The following is a 17927-nucleotide window of genomic DNA, read 5'->3' as shown; positions in this document are numbered from 1 at the left end:
GGGGGCGGAGGTCGGGCTGCTTTCAGAGAATTTGTAGGTGAGCGAGTAAAACCCCACTGCCATCCGTTCTATTGGCAAACATGCAATCATTGGAAAATAAAATCGATGACCTACGAGCAAAATTAAAAAACCAACGGGACATTAAAAACTGTAATATCTTATGTTTGACCGAGTCATGCCTGAACGACAATATGAATAACATACAGCTGGTGGGTTTTACACTTTATCGGCAGAATAGAACAGCAGCCTCTGGTAAGATAACGGGGTGGTGGTCTATGTATATTTGTAAACAACAGCTGGTGCACGATATCTAAGGAAGTCTCGAGGATTTGTTTGCCTGAGGTAGAGTATCTCATGATAGGCTGTAGACCACACTATCTACAGAGAGAGTTTTCATCTGTATTTTTCATAGCTGTCTACATACCACCACAGACCGATACTGGCACTAAGACCACACACAATGAGCTGTATACTGCCATAAGCAAACAGGAAAATGCTCATCCAGAGGCGGCGCTCCTAGTGGTCGGAGACTTTAATGCAGGTAAACTTAAATCTGTTTTACCAAATTTCCACCAGCATGTTAAATGTGCAGGGGGGAAAAAGGGGGGAAAAAAAACTCTAGACCACCAGTACTCCACACACGTGTACAAAGCACTCCCTCGCCCTCCATTTGGCAAATCTGACCATAATTCTATCCTCCTGAATCCTGCTTACAAGCAAAAAATAAAGCAGGATGCACCAGTGACTCGGTCAATAAAAAAGTGGTCAGATGAAGCAGATGCTAAGCTACAGGACTTGTTTGCTAGCACTGAAACACGCATGAGAGCATCAGCTATACCGGATGACTGTGTGATCACACTCTCCGCAGCCGATGTGAGTAAGACCTTTAAGCAGGTCAACATTCACAAGGCCGCAGGGCCAGACTGAGTACCAGGACGTTTACACCGAGCATGTGCTGACCAACTGGCAAGTGTCTTCACTGACATTTTCAACCTCTCCCTGTCTGAGTCTGTAATACCAACATGTGTTAAGCAGACCACCATAGTCCCTGTGCCAAAGAACACTAAGGTAACCTGCCTAAATGACTACCGACCCGTAGCACTCACGTCTGTAGCCATGAAGTGCTTTGAAAGGCTGGTCATGGCTCACATCAACACCATTATACCAGAAACTTCAGACCCCACTCCAATTTGCATACCGCCCTAACAAATCCATAGACGATGCAATCTCTATTGCACTCCACACTGCCCTTTCCCACCTGGACAAAAGGAACACCTATGTGAGAATGCTATTCATTGACTACAGCTCAGAGTTCAACACCATAGTGCCCTCGAAGCTCATCACTAAGCTAAGGACCCTGGGACTGAACACCTCCCTCTGCAACTGGATCCTGGACTTCCTGACGGGTCGCATCACTGCCTGGTATGGCAACTGCTTGGACTCCAACCGCAAGGCACTACAGAGGGTAGTGTGTACAGCCCAGTACATCACTGGGGCCAAACTTCCTGCCATCCAGGACCTCTATACCAGGCGATGTCAGAGGAAGGCCCAAAAAATTGTCAAAGACTCCAGCCACCCTAGTCATACACTGTTCTCTCTGCTACCGCACGGCAAGCTGTACTGAACTGCCAAGTCTAGGTCCAAGAGGCTTCTAAACAGCTTCTACCTCCAAGCCATAAGACTCCTGAACATCTAATCAAATGGCTACCCAGACTATTTGCATTGCCCCCCCCCCCCCCCTTTACACTGCTGCTACTCTCTGTTGTTACGTATCTATGTATAGTCACATTAATAACTCTACCTACATGTACATACAGTATTACCTCAATTACACCGACTAAACGGTGCCCCCACACATTGACTCTGTACCGGCACCCCTGAATATAGCCTCGCTATTGTTATTTTACTGCTGCTCTTTAGTTATTTGTTACTTTTATTTAACTGCATTGTTGGTTAGGGCTTGTAAGTACGCATTTCACTGTAATGACTACACCTGTTGTATTCGGCGCATGTGACAAATACAATTTGATTTGATTTGACTAGTATAAAATGCTGATTTTGCTTTACATTACTCTCTGTAGTTGGTTGCTCATGTCCCTGTAATCAATCTCCCCATCGTTGCCTCTCCTCAGTACCTGAGGCAGCAGATCCAGCTGAAATTGCAGACATGGAATCCCCAAATCTGTCATACCTAAGGATGTAAGGGATTTTCAATTTGAACTTATTGCTTTTTATACCAGAGACAATCTACAGAAATTGTGGCTTTTATATGTCAATTATAAAGTGCTAATCCCCTAGATAGTGATTCTTATACCAATGATGATGCTATCTCTCCAGTGAATCAGCCATTAAATGGCTCTATCCACAGAGGCATTAGGCAAGAGTTAAATAAAGGTGAAATAAAATGTAAATAAAAGAGGCCTGAATGATGGATTTAAGGCTTAAGGCTGACTGTGCTCCTTGGTTCTCCTTGGCTCCAACTTTCTGAAGGATTAATGTTTTCTTCTGAAGAAACTTACAGTAAACTCAATGTCTGGGGCCTGAAGGACAAAAGGAACATTGTTCTGTTTTTGTTTCCCAGGACGAGCTGTTATCTGTGGGGGGTGAGAGGGCCACTTACAAGCTCTCCAGGAAATGAACAAGTGCTTGCATTCTAAGCAGTCTGAATCAGAACACTGACCATAAGCACTTATATATCTTCAATAAAACCCCACACAGTCAGTGGCATTCAGATAGGACTGACTCAGGAGTCTCATAAAACGTTTTGTAATCGCTTGCCACAGTGGTTTTCTTTATGTTACATTTAAAGGAGCTGAGAACAGCCAGTTACATTTGACCTTACTTTTCAAGGGGTCTACAGTGGAAAGAATCATCACAACATTTCCAAATGGAACTCACTGAAACATGCTAGAGTGAACTACTAGCATTGAAAAGAGTATTTGGACTCATTATGAGGTAATCCTTTGACATACCTTAATTGCAGCCATGAGCCCCAGATGAAAGAATGAGGGTGTAACAGACCAGAAGAGGGATGGATTACCCTGCTCAAAGTCCTCGGGCCGATGGTACCAGTGCTGTCTGTATCACACAGGCTGAACAGCTCTACTGCCTGTTCCTGGTGCTCCTGGATCCAGAGAGTCATGTGATCCAGAAACCGCTCATACTCCGTCTGGTCTTTCTCTAAGGCGGCCTTACGGGATGAAACAAAACCATTATCACAGTGCTATGTTGCATAACACTTTCAGGCTAGGTTCTCACAAGGTGCATTTGAGAGTCCTCACATTGCTACTACGCACTACGTATAAGGCTCCTGATGTACACTTCTGGTCAAACGTTTTAGAACACCAACTCATTCAAGGGTTTTCCTTTATTTTTTTGACTATTTTCTACATTGTAGAATAACAGTGAAGACATCAAAACTATGAAATAACACTAATGAAATCATGTAGTAACCAAAAAAGTGTTAAACAAATCAAAATATATTTGATATTTGATATTCTTCAAAGTATCCACCCTTTGCCTTGATGACAGTTTTGCACACTCTTGGCATTCTCTCAACCAGCTTCATAAAGTAAAAGGGAAAGGGGGATACCTAGTCAAGGCAAAGGGCGGATATTTGAAGAATCTCAAATATAAAACATATTTTGATTTGTTTAACACTTTTGTGGTTACTACATGATTCCATTAGTGTTATTTCATAGTTTTGATGTCTTCACTGTTATTCTACTATGTAGAAAATAGTAGAAATAAAGAAAAACCCTTGAATGAGTAGGTGTTCTAAAACTTTTGACCGGTAGTGTATATTTGAGTATTATGTGTTGCACCATACCATGGTCTTCTCATCTTTGGTCAGTATAATAGCCCTCTTCTTTTTCTTCTCCTTTACTATGTCCTGGTTGATAGGTGTTCCAGGGTACGAGACAGTACTGGGGTCTGTGTTTGGATCTGTGATGGCCTCAGTGTTGGTCTTCAGTGTCTCACTCTGGGCTCTGAAGACAAAGATAAATGAGTTACGGTGGTTCCAAAATATGTTTATTTTTCCATTTCCTTTTAATAGTACAATGTTTGAGTCGTGATTCAAAAAACCTTTTCATTTAGATACAGACTCGACATTGACCAAAATAAAATGGCAAATGAAGACTGACGTAATGGGAAATGAACACTGACAAAGGGCAAACCAGGGTTTGAAATGTCTCATCCTTCCTCCCTATCTATAACAATGAGGGCAGGAAACAACATAGTGGTGACTAGCTAAACACCAAGCGCCAGAGTGTGCTGGTTACTGCTCTCCCAGGTTTCCTTTCAGTCCTTTCCCTGAGAGAGAGAGCTATGCTGGGGTTGGAGGAGGCAGCCCCCCCCCCCCCCCCCCCCCAGACACAGGAAATTCCATCTGGAGATTGGGGAGCCCGGTGTAGAGCTCCTCAGGGGGACACGTCAGCTCTGGGTCTGGGGTGCAGCTCACTGCAGACCTAACCCTCCCAGCAGATATCCATACCAGGCCGGAGTGCAGAGGGCACAGTCCCACAGACTGTGGGGGGGTATGAGGGGTGTATGGGGTGGGGGTGGTGGTGGTGAGCAACAGCAGGTAGAAGACTATTAACTTTGAACTACATGAGTCAGCCCTGCATTGCAGTGTCCAGTCTGGAAACTGATCAAGATAAAGCACCAGTGGATGCCAACAGCAATACAGATGTTCATAGACTAAAAGATTGCCTCTTATACTACATACTGAATGGCCAGGACCTAACATTTTTACCAGTCCTCCATAAAAACATTGCCTCATAACCTATGAAACTTTTTACCCCAATGTATGACAATTTATAATCTAATATATAAAAAAAATATTATGTAATGATAAAAAGATAGTCTGAGATCTTCAAAGTTTCCAATTATTTACATGTTTCTCCTTTCACAAACCCTGGAGTTTCTCTCTGGATTGAGGAATATTGAGGCCCCCCCCCCCGCCCTACATTTATTTAATCTGGTTTAAAGGAAGAAAAACATGACCTTATCTGATTACTGATAAAAGAGAAACATCAACACAAGAGAATCAACAAATGAAGCCACTTAGGCCACCATGAAAAAGCCTTGTCTCAGTCATTCTGGTATGAAGACAAAATGTCAGGGCACCAACACACAGCATCAGTAGTGAATTACATAACACATCTTTTATTACCCAGACTGATATACCAGTATACTCTCAAGTGTATCTGGTTTAAATTTAAGATGGAAAAAATCTATAGAAACTCAAGCACACAATCATAGGAAAATTCTTCACACGCGTATTTGCCCTCTCATTGGCTAGAATGTTCCCACCTGATCTCGCCTGCCTACCATCGTTGAGGACAAGCATTTCCATTATTTGAGCGGCCCCTCGAATACCCCTTTTGCCCTAAGAACAGCCTCAATTTGTCAGGGCATGGACTCTACAAGGTGTCAAAAGCATTCCACAGGGATGCTGGCCCATCTTGACTCAAATGCTTCTTGACTCCAATGCTTCTTGACTCCAATGCTTGACACAGTTGTGTCAAGTTGGCTGGATGTCCTTTGGGCAGTGGACCATTCTTGATACACACAGGAAACTGTTAAGGGCAACAACAAAAAACAGCAGCGTTGCAGTTCTTGACACAAACTGATGCACCTGGCACCTACTACCATACCCGTTCAAAGACACTTAAATCTTTTGTCTTGCCTATTCACACTCTGAATGGCACACATACACAATCCATGTCTCAATTGTGTCAAGGCTTAAAAATGATTATTTAACCTGTCTCCTCCCCCTCATCTACACTGATTTAAGTGAATTTAACAAGTGACATCAGTAAGGGATCATAGCTTTCACCTGGTCAGTCTATGTCACGGAAAGATCAGCTGTTCTGTTCTGAATACTCAGTGTATAGCAACATATTGTGTTACAACGCCCCCTTTTGGAAGTAAAGTAGGCCTACTGTGATTTAACTGTCAAGGTGTATTGTTACAAGGTTGTCGTGTGAAATTAAATGTATCCATTGGTTTATCATTGTTGACAATGCATAAAAACATATTTTTTTCTGAAGTGATGAACTTCGAATATTCCACCATATTTTCAATGCAGCTCCATTAATTGTTTTAGGCTGGCGGTTGTGCCGTTGCCCGAGAAATATAACAGGTGTTTTCACAACAAAAGTCACAAGCTACTTACTTATTTTTACGTTTGGAGGCCTCGTGTTTTTCCGCATAATTTCTTCATGCATTATCCTACTTTTTGTTTGCTGGAAAGGCACCATGTTGACGCGTTGCCAAGGGAAGTGACAAGCATGACCATTAAAAGGTTTCTGCACAAAGCCAAAAAGGAGTCGGAGTCTGTAAGTGATAGTAGATTCACGAGTATATAGTTCATACATTTTTCATGGCTGCCTATAGTATACTTGTGCTATAATTTGTTGACTTGTTATGAACGTTAGTGAAACATGTTTTATTTGAAGCCAGTGTTATTAAGAATAGTCAAATAATAATGAACATTCAATCTTGTTCATATCGTTTATTCATCTCTTTACCACTAGATGTCAGCATTTTCATCAACTGCACTTCTGATACCAACTGCTAGTTACATTATTAAGATCTTAAACGGTGATACCCTGTTCTTTATCCACAGGGCTGTTTTAAGAGACCATGCATTCTCTGTTTTATGTCATCACAGAATGACTGGCTCCTGTTATGGCATCCAGCTGACATAAATAGGATCTTAGGGATTTTGTCATTCTTGGTGACAGGAGAAGTTCACAGATCCCTGCATGTTCAGGAACATGAGACGAGACACACTGTCAGATTACTCCCTGGCATCAATGCCCATTCTGAGCTAAGGTACTGTCAGCTGTAGCGGTGGAGGGCTCAAGCATAGCAGCAGCTCTGCCTCTGGTTCCATATGAAGGGATTTAAGAAACACGCTTCTCTATTCATGGCACGGCTGTATTCTTTTGTACGCAGGCTGCAGGACATTGTAAACACTGAAGGCAGGCTGCATCTGAGACACTGTGGCAGTGGGACTGAAGAATAAGCAATCTAAGGATGGGCTGAGTCTGCCAACTAGACTGAAATGAGAGAAACATCCAATAGGTGCCAACAGATGTGATACCATACATACATTGAGCTCCACAGGAAGTTGCTGAGGGGAGGACGACTCATAATAATGGCTGAAACGGAGCAAATGGAATGGCATCATACACCTGGAAACCACGTGTTTGATGTATTACCATTCCACTAATACCATTCCACTAATTCCGCTCCATCCATAACCACAAGTTTGTCGTCCCAAATTAAGGTGCCACCAACCTGTGTTGAGCTCTCTTATCCACCTGACTTCAGCCTGAAACTCTTCAACCTCTAAAAGGTTATTTGGGAATAATCTATTTGGCAGAGGAAACTGTGGAAACAGAACAGACCAAAGTACTAGACCGTGTTTGTTTTGTTAAGTAAAGTTCAATACTCGCCACCACTGTGGAACTAGTTGGTATTCCACCCCTACACTCTGTCTCTGTTCTGTTGGGATCCTCAGTGTAGCATTACTTCCAGGCCAGCATGGGCTCAGTGGGTGTTCCTGCACACTGTGCTGCCCTGTGATGCCCTAGCACTGCCTATCGCTGCGTGGCTGGACTGAAGAGCAGCTTGGCGGGTAACTTCTCATTCCTCCATCTCCTCTTCCCAGCTGGTTGGCAGGCAACTTCTCATTCCTCCACCTCCTCATCCCAGCTGGCGGTGGGCACCTTATCACCAGACTCAGATGATGGAGCATCCGCTCATCTCTGTCTGGGTTTCTCCTCAATGTTTCCAGGTCATCATCTTAGTCTAACTTTTAGTTCAGTTTTGGTTGTTTTTGTTAATTTATAATGACATGTATTGTCTGTAATAACCACTCAACCATAGCTGTCATTTTCATTTTGACACAAAGCCATGTTGATTAGTGAGCAGCAGGGCAGTGCCAATTCATTTGCCAATAACACGCAGTGCCTCGCTGAGAACAGTGAACCTCAGCAGGTCATTGCTTTTGAACATCAGTCAAAAATAAAGTCAGCCAAAACTCTCTTGAGCACAGCATGTTCAGGAGCCCTGACTAAGTCACAAACCATAAATCAATTCATCAACAACTGTGAGGCCAACAGCAGTAGAAAACAAAGGGATATATCCAATTCCTATTTTCAGGGAGGCATCATTGAAGTTGATGTAACACAGCTTTAGAAGGAGAACATTACGCAGAGTGTCCTTGAGACTGGAGAATAAGGACAAGCAACCTCCCACAAGCCATTGCTATCCAGGATTATGACTAGTCTTTCATTCCAAAATGCGCCTGACTAAAGACTGTCTAGACTAATGCCCCTGCTAGACTATCCTTGGTCCATTATGTATTGTATGTAATTAATGCAAATATGATCCTCATGCAGTATAAATGTGCATCACATCACATCACCATCACATATACAGTACCAGTCAAACGTTTGGACTCATTCCTGGCTTTTTCTTTACTTTTACTATTTTCTATACTGAGAGTGTCTGTGATATTGTTCAAGAGCATTGTTTTTGTATGTCAATCCTAGCCTGCAGTGCAGTGCACAACAAACTCCAGACAAAAGAGAAGTGCTTATTTTGACAGTGAGACTAATTGCTGTATATCTTGTCCTGTGATGCATTATGATGCTGTGCTGTGTTTCTGAGTTCAGTCAGTCTCTTCTTAGTAAAGTTGCTCTGGCCGTGTCCAGGTGTTGGCTGATGACTGGCTGTGTCCTGGTGTTGGCTGATGACTGGCTGTGTCCTGGTGGTGGCTGATGACTGGCTGTGTCCTGGTGATGGCTGGTGACTGGCTGTGTCCTGGTGTTGGCTGATGACTGGCTGTGTCCTGGTGATGGCTGGTGACTGGCTGTGTCCTGGTGTTGGCTGGTGACTGGCTGTGTCCTGGTGTTGGCTGATGACTGGCTGTGTCCAGGTGATGGCTGGTGACTGGCTGTGTCCTGGTGTTGGCTGGTGACTGGCTGTGTCCTGGTGTTGGCTGATGACTGGCTGTGTCCTGGTGGTGGCTGGTGACTGGCTGTGTCCTGGTGATGGCTGGTGACTGGCTGTGTCCTGGTGATGGCTGGTGACTGGCTGTGTCCTGGTGTTGGCTGATGACTGGCTGTGTCCAGGTGATGGCTGGTGACTGGCTGTGTCCTGGTGATGGCTGGTGACTGGCTGTGTCCTGGTGTTGGCTGATGACTGGCTGTGTCCAGGTGATGGCTGGTGACTGGCTGTGTCCTGGTGTTGGCTGATGACTGGCTGTGTCCAGGTGATGGCTGGTGACTGGCTGTGTCCTGGTGGTGGCTGGTGACTGGCTGTGTCCTGGTGTTGGCTGATGACTGGCTGTGTCCAGGTGATGGCTGGTGACTGGCTGTGTCCTGGTGTTGGCTGATGACTGGCTGTGTCCAGGTGATGGCTGGTGACTGGCTGTGTCCTGGTGGTGGCTGGTGACTGGCTGTGTCCTGGTGATGGCTGGTGACTGGCCGTGTCCTGGTGATGGCTGGTGACTGGCTGTGTCCTGGTGGTGGCTGGTGACTGGCTGTGTCCTGGTGATGGCTGGTGACTGGCTGTGTCCTGGTGGTGGCTGGTGACTGGCTGTGTCCTGGTGATGGCTGGTGACTGGCTGTGTCCTGGTGATGGCTGGTGACTGGCTGTGTCCTGGTGGTGGCTGATGACTGGCTGTGTCCTGGTGATGGCTGGTGACTGGCTGTGTCCTGGTGATGGCTGATGACTGGCTGTGTCCTGGTGATGGCTGATGACTGGCTGTGTCCTGGTGATGGCTGATGACTGGCTGTGTCCTGGTGATGGCTGGTGACTGGCCGTGTCCTGGTGATGGCTGGTGACTGGCTGTGTCCTGGTGGTGGCTGATGACTGGCTGTGTCCTGGTGATGGCTGGTGACTGGCTGTGTCCTTGTGGTGGCTGATGACTGGCTGTGTCCTGGTGATGGCTGGTGACTGGCTGTGTCCTGGTGATGGCTGATGACTGGCTGTGTCCTGGTGGTGGCTGGTGACTGGTTTGTTGTTGTACACTATATCAAACATTAAATACATCTTCCTTATATTCCCACTTTTGCCCTCAGAACAGCCTCAGTTAATTAGGGCATAGACTCTACAAGGAGGGATGCTGGCCCATGTTGACTCCATTGCTTCCCACAGTTGTGTCAAGTTGGCAGGATGACGTTTGGGTGGTGGACCGTTCTTGATACAGACAGGAAACTGTTTAGGGTGAAAAATCCAGCAGCGTTGCAGTTCTTGACACAAACCGGCATGCCTGCCACCTACTACCATACCCAGTTAAAAGGGACTGAAACCTTTGGTCTTTCCCATTCACCCTCTGAATGGCACACATACACAATCCATGTCTCAAGGCTTAAAAATCCTTCTTTAACCTGTCTCCTCCCCCTCATCTACACTGATTGAAGAGGATTCAACAAATTACATCAATAAGGGATCATAGCTTTCACCTGGATTCACCTATGTCATGAAAAGAGCAGGTGTTCTTAATGTTTTGTATACTTCAACTATTGCAGCTTCACAGTGGGACTTGGCAGAGCAAAAAAGAAGATCAGAGAGAGAGGAGGATTGGGAAGAGTGTGATGGAGAGGTGACGTGCTGCTCATTTCCTCTTCAGTTCAGTCACACACAGGCTGGCATGAAGATGCACAATGCAAGTGGGTAGCACTCTCACATCCGAGGCCACCAGGGGCTATATCCCACTGAATCAAAAGGTGAGGATCTACTGTGGGGTTAAATAAATAAAAATAAAATACAAATAACAGTCAGCTTTAATCCCTGTAGGGCCTATGAGACTGGTGGAAATCTATTTGTTCCTTTTCCAATCCTCAGATTACTCCTGTGGTACTATCCAACAGCAAATATGCTGTCTGATCACTGAGAACAACTTGGCACTGTGTATTTTCAGTTATTTATAGACAAAGGAAAATGCCACATTTGCAAATACCAGTCCCGTTATGATTACACAATGCAAATATGGACAATGTACATAGACGTTTCATATGGATGACATCATCTGATCATTTAATGGGATTTCAAAACTATAACTGCATTAAATCACAATATTTTATCAATTTCCTCAAATGAGGAGATGAGTCACAGAGAATAGCTCAGTCTAATGGACTCAGCTCTCATTCTCAGATTGATATAGGATCTAATCATGGGGCTGTGGCATAACCAAGATCACTTTGAAAACCGCCCTCTGAAGTCAGTTCAAAGTGACATTTCATTTGCTGCATTCCCTCTGTGGATATAAATAAATAAGAGCTTGAAGAGAAAGGACAGGAGGCAGCTTTTAATCCTGTCGCTTTGATTCGGCTGGCGGCAGAGAGTGGAAGCAGGGCGGCATGGCGTGCTGGCCTACGAGTGGAGGTGAGGACAGAGAGCATGGCTGAAGGCTAGGGAACACGAAGACCTCAGCCAGCTGCCCCGAGGGTGAGGACAGTCAGATGGTTGGGGAGCCTCACTGCTAAAGGGATGAGACTGAACCACTTTGACTTTTACTGTGACTAGAGAGTGGCTCATCCCATCTGGTCTCCTGCATTAGGAGTAGTGTTGTCTGTGTAGGGAGCTACTTGCAGACTGCTTCACCAAGGCAGTGTGTGGTGTGGTTAGAACATACTGTATGAAGGACACTGTGCAGAACATCATTTCAAATACACAAATCTCGACTTTGTCTGAATGGAGGCCATGTTTTGGATACCACACAATCCATGTATGTGCGTCATCATGTCAAAAAGCATTCAAATTCTGGTTTATATTTGGTTGCAGATGCGTCATAGTCAGTGCAATCCTTAGGTGAACCTGTCTTTTATATATTCTGAAATGTGGTTCATTGAGGTGACTTTCTGACTCACTGACTTGTTCAGTTGCTCTGCTGGAGATGAGCTGAGAGCTCTTTATGTGTCATGTTTATTTGAAATCTTATTGGTTAGATCTGGAGATGCAGGATTTCATGATCTTTTGTACTCTGGCAGCAGCAGCCTGCAGAGACAGACTTGAATTTCACACTTGCTGAACATTTTCAACTGATTATTTAGAGAGTACTTTAGCTGAGAAAATGTTACTGCCAAATTTCTATCAAGACAGCCAGTGTCATTTGCCTTGTGTCTTTGATGTGCATCATCGATGTACGTGTCGGCTGAAAGAGAACCATTCAGAATACAATACACGTTTCTCCAAACAGCAAGAGAGAAAACCCAACGTTCAAGGCTGGTTTCCACTGAGATAAACCTATTGTCTTTCTCCTCTCCCTGGCTCTGCAGCCACAGGAGGTCAGCCTGTGGCAGATACACATCAGCCTCTATTGAGTGGAATGAATTGGGAATAGCTGGACTGTGCAGTGTATCACCACCATCAGTCTCTCTCCCTCTTTAGTTCCTACCCCTGGCTGGCTCGAGCATCCATAATCCCCCTTTCCACAGGGAGGGGAGGTGTCTAGTGCTGCAGTTCCTTGATAATAAGACAATGTTAATATTCTGTGTGGTGAGCTGTGCACCAGAGCGCCGGTCAGAGGATTGGAACGGCACGTCGTGGGAATACCCATGAGCGCAGCTGTGTCGGTTTGTCGGAGACATGCTGTATTTCTTAACACTTACACACACAGGCACACGTCACACACACGTAACACACACATGCACTTGCAAAGATACACGCACATATACACAGCACAAAGACATGGCGTTGGATAAAATAAATCCAAGGTGTTTTACAAATGCAATACTGTACAAACAAACTGAGTCATGTTTTCATTCATAATATACCCTTGTTGAGTCATGAAGCTGTTGTGATTGGCTCCCATGATCCCAGAATTCTACAATAACCTTAACTAATTAAAGGCATGTTTGCACGTCATGATCAGCTGCTGCTGTCGTCACAGTTCTGCTCACAAAGAAGAGACGGCAGCGGCCAGAGTGTCCAGGTCTACATCTTTCTCTCCTGGTGTACACTTGCACGTGTCAGTGTAGTGTAGTGTCGGCTACACGTGAAGCTCTCCTCAGCCTCAATGGGCAGCTAGCTGGCTGCTAACTCCACTGTTTCGAACACATACGCCACACGGCAGATGTTCAACAACAGGAGAGCTCCAAAAAGCAGAAAGCTATTTCACAGCTGTGCTTTTATTCTACACACATTAGAGGTTTGGACAATAGAGGCCAGGTATGATCAATAGATTTGATTCTGCCTCAGAGGCTGACAGAAACCATTATAACAGGCCAGTTACATAATCCAGTGGATTTCCTGTGTTCCCATAACATACTGTACTGGGTGGGGTGCTTTAATCACACATAGCCCAGAACATTGTTGTTTTAGGACCCACTACAGTGTAACGGTTTTCTTCCTGGGAAGGAGAGGACCAAAATGCAGCGTGGTTATTTATAAACATCTTTAATGAAAGATGAAAACGTGAACACTATACAAAATAAGAAAATGTGGAAAAACCGAAACAGTCCTAACTGGTGCAAAACACAGAGACAGGAACAACCACCCACAAAATACCCAAAGAATATGGCTGCCTAAATATGGTTCCCAATCAGAGACAACGATAAACACCTGCCTCTGAATGAGAACCACTCTAGGCAACCATAGACTTTCCTAGACAACTAATCTGAACACAACCCCATAAATGGAATAAACCCCTAGACAAGACAAAACACAATAAATCACCCATGTCACACCCTGGCCTAACCAAAATAATAAAGAAAACACAGATAACTAAGGCCAGGGCGTGACATACAGTCTAAAAGAGAAGGAAATGGGTGCCTCCAGAGGTTGGGGATTGTTACTGGTAATTTGTGACCCCGTCAGATTTGGGGGGATCCCTGCGGTTCTATGGTTCAGTGGAAAAATAGTTTTCTGATGTTGAACTCTATGATGGCAGGTTGCCAGTTAACCTCTCAAAAATAACATTACACACACACACCGACACACACACACACACACACTCACTACATACGCCCACACACACATAACATGCACATACATGCATACTGACACCACATACACACACACACACACACACACATACACTTTCACACTCACCACATATGCTGATGCTACTATCTATCCTGTTGCCTAGTCACTTTACCTGTATGTACATTACATAGCTACCTCAATAACCTTTGTTCCCCTGCACCTCGACACTGTACTGGTGCTCCCTGTAAACAGCCATGTTATTTTCTACTCCCTGTATAAAGCCATGTTATTTTCTACTTCCTGTATATAGCCATGTTATTTTCTACTCCCTGTATATAGCCATGTTATTTTCTACTCCCTGTATAAAGCCATGTTATTTTCTACTTCCTGTATATAGCCATGTTATTTTCTACTCCCTGTATATAGCCATGTTATTTTCTACTCCCTGTATAAAGCCATGTTATTTTCTACTTCCTGTATATAGCCATGTTATTTTCTACTCCCTGTATATAGCCATGTTATTTTCTACTCCCTTTATAAAGCCATGTTATTTTCTACTCCCTTTATAAAGCCATGTTATGTTCTACTCCCTGTATATAGCCATGTTATTTTCTACTTCCTGTATATAGCCATGTTATTTTCTACTCCCTTTATAAAGCCATGTTATTTTCTACTCCCTTTATAAAGCCATGTTATGTTCTACTCCCTGTATATAGCCATGTTATTTTCTACTTCCTGTATATAGCCATGTTATTTTCTACTCCCTTTATAAAGCCATGTTTTTTGACTCATTATTTGTATTCGTTTTTCACTGTGTATTTATTCATTGTGTTCCTATTTCAATTTTTTTTAATAAAATGTTGTATCTTGTCTTTAACTCTGCATTGTTATAAAAGGACCTGTAAGTAAACGTTTTTCTGTTATTCTACACCTGTTGTCTACAAAGCATGTGACAAGTGAAATGTGATTTGATTTGACATAGGCATTTTGAAAACACTGCCACCGCGCTGGCCCTGACTAATTGACCTTGCCAATCAAACTCTCCATTTGAGAGGGCCTAATTACATAACCCCATCAATCTTCCTCTGCTCATTTCCAAAGCCCTGAAGGAGTAACACAGTGTTCAGAAAACACAACAACAGATTAATATCAGCTCAGAGAAATGAGGCCTGGCTATCTCAGAGGAAATGGCTGTACAGAGCAGAGATGTAGGAGGAAGGGCAGTGTACACTACGTCTGAGTGGTGTTGTTGTTTAGGAGGCAATGAGCAAGGGAGAGAGGGAGGTAGAGATTAGGACACTGGGCTGCAGCCCAGGGGGATGTCATGTCGGGTGTGGAGCACTCTGGGAGATTGCCACAGTAACCTTCAAAGAAGGGGCCCCAGCTGTTTGACGGCCTGGCTCTCTAATAAACCTAGTCAATGTCAGTCAGTCAGTCTGAATAACAGCAGCCAGCATCTGTCTGGCATGCAAATCAGTCCAAATGAAATGGAATGGATGAGAGGATACGGGATGCATCTCTATATCTAGGTTACATTTTCTCCCTGGTCCAAGTCTCATATCCTATGAGAATTCCTATGTTTTTGTCTGTGAAGACAGCATTTGAGATCGCATGTGTGGATGAGTGTGAGCTAGTATAAGATCGTGTGAGCTGGTGTGAGATTGTGTGAGATTGTGTGAGTTGGTGTGAGATTGTGTGAGATCGTGTGAGCTAGTATGAGACCTTGTGAGTTGGTGTGAGATTGTGTGAGCTAGTGTGAGCAGGTGTGTGCTAGTGTGCCATTATGTGTTTGTGTGTGAAACGTATTGAAGGCTGGTGATGGTGCCGAGGTTGTGCCACTGCTGCAGGTGTTCCTCTCTCTCTCTCTCTCTCTCTCTCTCTCTCTCTCTCTCTCTCTCCATTCAATTAAATTCGAAAGGCTTTATTGGCATGGGAACATGTGTTTACATTGCAAAAGCAAGTGAAATAGATAATGAACAAAAGTGAAATAAACAATATAAAATGAAGAGTAAACATTACACTCACAAAAGTTCCAAAGGAATAGAGTCAGTCTGTCTGCCTGCCTGCCTGCCTGCCTGCCTGCCTGCCTGCCTGCCTGCCTGCCTGCCTGCCCGCCCGCCCGCCCGCCTGCCCGCCCGCCTTCTGTGTCCGGTTAGAAATGCAGTGGAGAGGGATCCTAACGTAGTGGGAAGCCTGTCCTCTGTGTCCGTTTAGAAATGGATACTCATAGAAATACAACAAATGAATGCTGTTGCCTCGGGCACATGCTCTCCAGTACTCTGGTCACATTCACAGCCTGATTTGGTGCATTTGAAAAAAAGATGATTGGATGCAATTGCCTACCTGTCACAATAGTTTGAAATATGCGTGCATTGCTATCTACAAATGAACAGCACACCAATTCTCCACCCTCACATGCCAGCAATTTGCAATTTACTAATAATGGTAAATGCTGACACGTGAGAACGTGATTCAATGCAAAAACGGAAATTCTGAACTAGCCTATTCAGCAATGAAGTGGCCTACTCTCAGACTCTAGTCTCTGGCTCACTCCACATAGTCACAGTTTTACACGGGTTCAATGTAACTGTAAGGGATCTCGTCCTCCTCTTCTGAGGAGGAGTAGTGAGAAGGATCGGAGGACCAATGTGCAGCGTGGTAAGTGTCCATAATGTTTAATCAAACACAACAGAACACTGGAACAAAACAATAAACGTGAATAAACGAAACAGTCCCGTGTGGTAACACACACTGACACGGAAGACAAACACCCACAACTCAAAAGTGAAACCAGGCTACTAAAGTATGATTCTCAATCAGGGACAACGATTGACAGCTGCCTCTGATTGAGAACCATACTAGGCCGAACACAGAAATCCCAAATTATAGAAAAACGAACATAGACAACCCACCCAACTCACGCCCTGACCATACTGAAACAAAGACATAACAAAGGAACTAAGGTCAGAACGTGACAGTAACGAAGAACCACTGAGGATGGAAAGAGCTGCCAGGGCAGATCGAGGTCAGCAGTACACTGTAGTCTTTATGTGAGAATACTTTACTGCCTTGCCATGGTAGAATTCTGCTGTGACCATGAATCAAACTCTCTGAGACATCTTCTCTGAGACCACCACTACAGGCTACTCCCACTCCACACTCATGATCACTTGTCTTGCACGGTTGCCTCTGACATGGACCTGCTATGGGTCAACCTTGCTTGACCTGCCTGTCTGTGAATTTCAATTACATTTGTTATGTAAATAATATCCTTGACTCACGTATTCATTCCTTGAGTAAGTTTGACAATCTAAATGCATGCCTTGTTCTGATTCAGAAGTTGACAATGACAATTTAAACCCCATGCTTTGGCTACTCTTTGTCCCATGGGACATGGTGGTCTAGAATGTAATAGGCCTGCTTTCAGTATCATTTTGACTGCTGCACTAAAGTATCCATAATATTGGCATCATTTCAAAAGCCTATGTCCAAACTCCTGACCTGTCAATCACTTGTCCACCTGTCCATATCCTGATGCAGAGTCCCTTTTATCCTGCCTTCATGTAAATATGTACCCACATTCATCTGGTACTGGTACTCCCTGTAGGTAGCTCCATTCTCATGTATTTTAGTTGATTCCTCTTGTGTTTCTATTTTCTATATTATGTTTTAACTCTGCATCGTTGGGAAGGGATCATAAGCAAGCAATTCATTGTAAAATCTACACCAGTTGTATACAGCGCATGTGACAAATACAATTTAATTTGATTTTGACACCTGCCGATGCCAACACCTGTTCCACACACATTTGTAGGCTATTTAAACGTCATGGGTCAAATATTACTCAAATACATGACATTATATCTCCTCCACTCGTTTTTTACTTGTTGTTTATTCCCATTGCGCAAAGAGAGAGAATGTTGGGGATCTGTATGGAGACACAAGACCCCCTCCCTCCCATATGTCGCGCCGCTGCT

This window comes from Oncorhynchus mykiss, chromosome 13 (genome assembly GCF_057628025.1).
Source record: "Oncorhynchus mykiss isolate SJ-2025 chromosome 13, ASM5762802v1, whole genome shotgun sequence".
Classification (NCBI taxonomy): domain Eukaryota; kingdom Metazoa; phylum Chordata; class Actinopteri; order Salmoniformes; family Salmonidae; genus Oncorhynchus; species Oncorhynchus mykiss.
The sequence above is the reverse complement of the archived record's forward strand: the minus strand, read 5'-3'. Positions refer to the sequence as shown.